This window comes from Octopus sinensis, linkage group LG6 (assembly GCF_006345805.1).
Source record: "Octopus sinensis linkage group LG6, ASM634580v1, whole genome shotgun sequence".
Taxonomy (NCBI): Eukaryota; Metazoa; Mollusca; class Cephalopoda; order Octopoda; family Octopodidae; genus Octopus; species Octopus sinensis.
Window position 1 is genome coordinate 59957655 of NC_043002.1, and position 7500 is coordinate 59965154.

Sequence of the window (7500 nt, forward strand, 5' to 3'; positions counted from 1 at the left end):
TAACATGTGGCGACAGCAACGACGATGACAACAACATCAATGACAACAACGATGAAGACAATGATAACGATGCATCCATCATGTCAGCAATGGCGATGACAGTCATAGCAACAGCTTGATGACGATTACACTGAAACAACAATAACAGACGATGATTATAACGACGACTGGAATGGTTTTAAGGATAATGGCTTCTGTTCTTTAAACAATGGCAGGAATTTGCATCGGAAAGTATGAACTTAGGAATCAATCTTGTAAATAAATAATTATTGATTTCAAAGAATTGTAAGGCAAAGTAATCTCCGCCAGGGATTCACCTGAGAGCCCAAAGGGAGAGAATAAAATACAATTAGCGCATTTAATTCGACGCTCTGTTATATCCGTCACTTATTTCCTTTGACTAACAACAAAAATCGATTTTAGTTAACTATTATAATCGACGAAATCATTACCGTGATTTACACGTTCTTATTTCATCGATGCAAATGATTTGAATTCAAAAGTTAGAAACATGAACTTCACGCTACTAAGAGGTTATGATTTATTACAATAGAACGTTGCTGTGTGTGAACTTATCTCATTATAGCAGTCGTATTATCGTATGTATGTTTAACGACACAAAAGTCGACCTCTGAAGAATATGGATTCAGAATATTCTGAAAGAAAACTAAGAATCCTTTGTAAGTAAAGTAATGGAATCGTTCAAGACATTATTTACAACGGTAACTCAAAATCACTCTCCATTTCAAAATTAGAAAGGCTTCTTTTTTAAAATTAAACAATGAAATCATTTGAGGTTTGTCATATTCTTAAATAAATCAAAAGTTATTTCAAATATTTTGTCATCTATATTTTACTTGTTTCAGTGAACTGAATGTGTTCAAGGGTTTAGTCGAACCGGTTTTCCCAAAACTTATTTATAACCCTGGTACGTATTCTGTTCGGTTTCTTTGCCGATCCGATAAGTCACGTACACGTAAATAAAGCAGCACGTGTTGTCATGAAGTGCTGAGGAACAAATACGCAGACATGCGCAGTAATACCATATATGTACGACAGGCTTCCACACGGCTCCGTTTGCCAAATTCACTCACAAGGCATTGGTCCGTCAAAGCCTCTATGTAGAGGAGCCTTGCGCAAATTGCCGCGTAGTGTCACTAAATATGTGATGGTAAAGCAAGCTTCTTAACAACGCAAACGATATAATGTTAATGGAAATTGTTTTAAAATGTTAGAAGATGACACATTGAAGTGAAATTTTCTAGGAAATTATAGGAAATCTGAATGCTTTCAATGGTGTATATTTATGAACTACTTATGGATTGATCAAGGCGGTGAATTGGAAGATTCGTTTGAAGAGTTAGTATCATTTCTTGCGTTGTTCATGTCGGGTCTCTGCATGATTTTCTGTATCCATTCATATCACCGCAGTATTTTGAGGAAATAATAGCAAGAAATAGCGCCACTATTTATGTTGTAAGTTATATTTTCGGTCGGCGCTTCCTGGTATTTTCATGTTTTCCTTGCCCTTATATATTTATCACTACCAAAATAAAGACGAGTGACTATAAATTCCATAATGATAATTACGAATATGTGATGGAGCCTGGTGATAAAGATAATCGTGAATAAATAGAGGTTCTACTATTGTGAATGAATGAGTATGTTCTTTCATTTAGGTTATTGAATGTGAGATTCACCATTTCTGAAAACTCCATAACTTTCAAAATATTCATATCTTTTACGCTGCATATTAAACGCGCCTTTTTATCTAATATATTACCTTTTAAAATATATATATATAAACCCATTTATATCAGTACATATACTTGAAAAACAAATCATAGGCAAGAACGGTGTCAAACCAATTGTATAACAACGCATATGCAGTTGGAACAAATTCTTTATACGAAACGAAATCCTTAAATAATAACTGATGTTGACACCGAGAAATAAAGACGGGATAAGATTTAGAGATAATACAGAGAGGCGTAACACATTCTACAAGTTTAAGCATTTATGGTTCCTTCCACTTGACACATGGCAGCAAAACCTATGCTTTAACCCTATGGTTGTCGTTTTTTTTTTATCACATGTGATACGTGGAACATATTTTACTTGACATCGTGCATGTGTATCATATATAAAACTCGTCATCATTTTTCCACCCCCAAAGTACAATGGGACATCCAAAATTGCTCAGAACGAATCACACAAAGGCTAACTAAACGACATAAAACGGACGTGGACGTTCAGAACAAATTTATGAAAATAACATAGACTGGTAAAGGGTCAAATATTATACTGCTCAATCTAACGAAAGATAATAAACATCAATGAATAACTTTAGATAGACTGCTTTAGTAAATTGTCTTTAGTTTCTTATGAAATATATTAGTTGAGCAAAGAAACTCGAAAGTTTATTTATTGTAAAAGATCGTATCATGTATTTCTGTATTTATAATTTAGAAACTAATCTAATAACAACTTCATCAGTACATCATTCATATATTCTTTCTTTTTTTCCATTCTCTCCTTCAGAAATTAAGTTAATATCTCTTGTACGCCTTTACGACTGTCTAGAGACGGAATCAAATTTTTGTTCAACTCGATTTTATGTTTCTAACAACCGTTGATATTGGTCTGTAGCTACACATTGTGAACAATGTAATTTACTAAATAAAGTATTAATCAACAAAAAGGATGCTGAAGAAAGACCAAATAAAATATATATTAACCCTCTATTCAATGGGGAATGATTAATGAATGAGAATGTGTCTGAGGGGAGCTGAGATGGCAGAGTAAATGATACATTCAAAGATCCGATCGCGATGATAACGTCATAGACAGTGGTGTGCAGATGATTTGATCTGTTGCCCCCTGACTAGGCATTAATCTGTACTTTTTCCACATCCATCACACCACAGAGGGAAAAAAAGTGATTTCAGATTAAAGAATATAGTTAGTTTACGCTTAAAACTCTTTACCCAGCTGACACAAACAGCTAACATTTTTATTGTAAATCAATTTATTTATTGTTTGGTCGACTGATTCAACAAACAACAAAAGTGATTCGAAAATTGCATGAGTTTATATCAGCCACTATTCACCCACTTTTCATGAGTGTATATTAGAATTTATGATTTAATCGCCTCTAGATGCACTTTATATTGGCGAAGTTTAACCCTTTAATGTTTAAACCGGTCTAATCAGGCCTAAATATTCTACCTGTTTTCCATTCAGATCAGCCAGATGTAATATCTCACACTTACCAAACAATGTCATTCTAAAAATAAACAATCAGATGATCTAAATCTTTATACCATGAGATAATGCCTGATTAACTCAAAACAACGTGGTTAAATAAGTATTTCATTTGACAGGATAATCTTAATGCCAAGAGGTGGAACAACACGAGTTAATTGAATATTATTCCATAATTATCTTAATATAGTAATATATAATTAGTTATTTTAAGTTTTCTTGTAATATTATATTTTTGAACTTACCTCTAAATAATATCGAACGAAAGTGTTCTGCAGAAATAAATGAATCTATCTAGTTCGTAATACTTTGGAGAAGCGTGGCTACGATCAGAATTACTTAAATGTCCAACGTTAATAACCTGTTGATATATTCTTTGGTGATGATGAGGAATATGCTTCCCTGTTGCAAGAAATTCAAATATGCTAGGTAAAGCTACTGTAAATATATTCATTTAGTCTGTCATGTGTGAGAGAGCGGAGAAAGCATAACTGCAAATGGAAGAAATATAGGCAGTGTGAGCCAGATGGGAATGAGGTCATTACATCGTCGTTGCCAGAAAGAAGAGTATACAGTATCAATGACAAAGTAAGTAGCTCCTACGAATGCACTGCAAAAACTCAGAATAGTCTAGTGAGCAAGACAATATTTGTGTCTGCAATTATGTCTTAGATCAAAGTTATGAAAATGTATCTCATTCTTGACATAATTTAAATAACATTTAACACAGAAGACAAAAACCTCAAAAATTTGGTTAAAATATTGGAAGGATCGGCGTTAATCGAGGACGGGAGAAGCGGGATTCTCATCGTTTTTTTTGTGGGGGGCGGGATGAATATCGTTGTCAAAATTTCATGACCGAGAATTTTTTTCACGTTGTACAGTATTATCTTCGTTATCAGTGTGAGGCATGATAGGATGCTTGTGATGTTTTATATGAAATTGTATTTTACATTACGGAGATGTACTTGCATAGCAAGTGACCTGATCTGAGATCGTGTGCTGAAACAAAAACAATTGCAGTGTGGAAGGTGTTTATAAGCCATTTAAAAACACACAAAAACTGTTAGATTCACTTCAACATTTAAATTTAATTTGCAAAAATATTGTCAGTGAACAGGTCGCTTTTACCTTGTACAAGTTGATTCCGAGTTCCACCTTTTTTTAAAGTGTTCTGAATGAAAACCCACCATGAAAATTATTGATTTAAGTTCCAAATATGAGCTTAATAATGACAAAGTTATTTTATCAAATCGTTCATCTTCCTCGTTATCACTTGACGTCCACTTTCTCATGCCTGCATGGGTCAGATGAAATTTGTTGAGGCAGATTTTCTATGGCTGGATGCCTTCGCTGTCACAGACACTCACCTTTTTCCAAGTAAAATAATATTTTCCCATAGCTAAACATGTTCTTTTTATGGAAAACTAGGAATGAACAACCCCACTTGTATGACAACGATGCTCATTTACAACAAGCATATGATATCTAGATAAAAGGTACACATTAAACACAGACACAGATACACGTATAAATAAGCATAAACATTAATATGATGGGCTTCTTTAATTTTGTATTTCTTAGATCAGTGGTTCCCAAACTATGAGTCCCGACCCACAGATGGGTCACGAACGGAATCTTAGTGGGTCGCAAAAAGTTATAAAATTACGCATTAGCTTTGATTAACTGCTGTCTATCCAGATAGTTCAAGGGTCGCGACTCTAAAATGTTTGGGAACCACTGTCTTAGATAAACTCATGTGGCTTTGGCGTTATTGTAAAAGAGTAGAAAATATTTTCACAAGCTGCTGCAGAGTGGGACTGAACACAAGACCACATGGTTGGGAAGCAAGCTTCTTAACCACACAGCCATACTGGCATTAAAACGTAGAGAAAGGAATAATTATTTAAAACATTGATTGAAGGAAATGTAGCAAACTGCAACAGAACAATGGTAACAAACTCATATCTGAGTTTAGATTGATTTATCAAGAGACAAAAAGTTAAAAGTTCAAGTTTGAGTTACGAGCAGCGTGCCACACTTTAGGTTTTGACACAGAGTATTGTTCTAGAGAATGTCTGTGAAAACATAAGAAATTTAGAAGTTTGTTTTTAATGTAATTTGGTGATAGTGCGATCTTAAGATGACAGTACAAGATATTTGCATTTATGTACATTTAGAAGTATTTTTTGTCAACGTTTTGCAGATTAAAATGATTTGGGAATTACATAGACAATACATTTCGTAGGATATGAGCAGCTCCCATAAGTATTAGTTTTTGAATTTCGTCTATTTTTGGATTTCCTCTTATATGAGATAGATAGCAAATAGCCCATTCCAAGGCATCTATGGCAACAGGTATTGTTTTAGTTTTGAGGTTCCACATTTTGCCAATTTCTATTTCAAAATCTTTATACTTGATCAGTTTATGGTAGGTCTTGACGGATAAATTGAAGTCCATTGCAACGGTCATGATGAGGCGTGACTTTTGTCTGAAAATCTTCAATATAATGTCTGGCCTATTTTCATCTATCTTTCTGTCAGTTTTAACAGTAAAGTTGCAAAGAAGTCTGATGTGATCATTTTCAAGATCTCGAGGCAGCTTATTATCATCATCATCATCATGAATATTGTTATTATTATTAATATTTTGGTTTTTGTTGTTCTTCAACTTAATATTATTATTACTATCATCAACGTCATCACCATCACCATAGCCATCTTCATCATCTTCATCATCATCATCATCATCGTCGTCGTCGTCGTCGTCGTCGTCGTTGTCGTCAGCATCGTCGTCATCACAGTGGTCATCACCACCACCACCACCACCACCACCACCACCATCATCATCATCATCATCATCATCATCATCATCATCATCATTATCCTAATGCTCATTATTACAGCAGCTGTGCATATTTCTTTGTTGTATAGTGTTGAAGTTGTTGCTGCTGTTCAAGTTATATTTCTGCCTAGCTTCCTGATCTTTGATGTCGGTTATTTACAACAGTACTTCTATAATTTATTTATTTTCGCTGTTATTGTTATTGTTGTTGTTGTTGTTGTTGTTATTGTGGCAGTGACTTTCACTTTCACCTTACATTTTCTTTTGGTTTTGCTGAATTCTGAACGTTTTTGAAAAATTTAATCTAATTTTAATTTACTTTACGCACGAGATATTCTCTTAAACACATTTGTTTACCAATTCTTATTTAGTTTTATTTATTTTCCCGCCTAACTTTCTACCGCCGTTTTACAGATTATATTTATTCCTTGTCGTATAGTTAAACTCCTCCGTTTATTCGTGTTCTTTTTTCTTAATGTCATTCTAGTTCTCTTTGAAATTATTCTTGGTTATTTTCCCCATTATTAATATCAGTTTTAAAACCTTCACTTTTATTGTTGATATTATTGCCATAGGTTTTATATATTTCTGCTGCTTTGCCATTCTTCTTACTCTGCTTTATATTAACTTCCTGTTTCATCTTAATCTTAGTCAACTTCTCATTTTGTTTATTGTTCTTCTTGCTCTTCGCTCAATTCTACACCTTCTACAACCATTAAAACCCCCTACCATTACTGCTGCTATTATAACTCCTCCTCCTCCTCCTCCCCCTCACCTTCCTCCCCTCTACTTCCTCCTCCTCCTTCTCTCTCCTTCTCTTTCTCCTTGGTCTCCTCATCCTTCTTCGACTCCTTCACCGTCGTCGTTTTCTTCTTCTTCTTCTTCTTTTTCTTCTTCTTCTTCTTCTTCTTCTTCTTCTTCTTCTTCTTCTACTTTTTCTTGCTGCACTAGTTTTGTTAAGGGAGCCTGTGGAAGCATTGTATCCAGCGTTAGCTCACTGGATATAATGCTTAGCGGCATTTTGTCCGTCTTCACTTTCTGAGTTCGAATTTCGCCCAGGTCTACTTTGCACTTCATCCTTCTGGGTTAGATAAATAAGTAACACTTTAGAACTGGGGTTGGCATAATCGACTTGGCCTGTTCCCCGAAACAGCTCGCTTTGCGGCAAAATTTGAAACTATTATTTACATTATTTATACTTGACGAATATTTGTCCTCATCTTGTTTGTTGTTAATACAACATTTCAGCTGATATACCCTCCATCCTTTAACAGGTGTCTTGGGAAATTTCGAACCTGGCGTCTCACTCTTAAGGTATTTTTCGATGTTGTTGTTGTTGTTGTTGTTATTATTATTATTGTTGTTATTATTATTATTATTACTATTATTAT

The 7500-nt window shown here is 34.4% G+C and overlaps 1 long non-coding RNA gene across 1 annotated transcript in view; it reads right to left on the reverse strand.

Moving 5' to 3' along the window:
* LOC118763936 overlaps window positions 1-7500 on the reverse strand; it is a 20293-nt gene that overhangs the window by 11629 nt on the left and 1164 nt on the right. Inside the window, exon 2 of the long non-coding RNA XR_004999708.1 lies at window positions 1760-1763. This is a non-coding gene — a long non-coding RNA (uncharacterized LOC118763936). The remainder of the gene's footprint in view (window positions 1-1759; window positions 1764-7500) is intronic.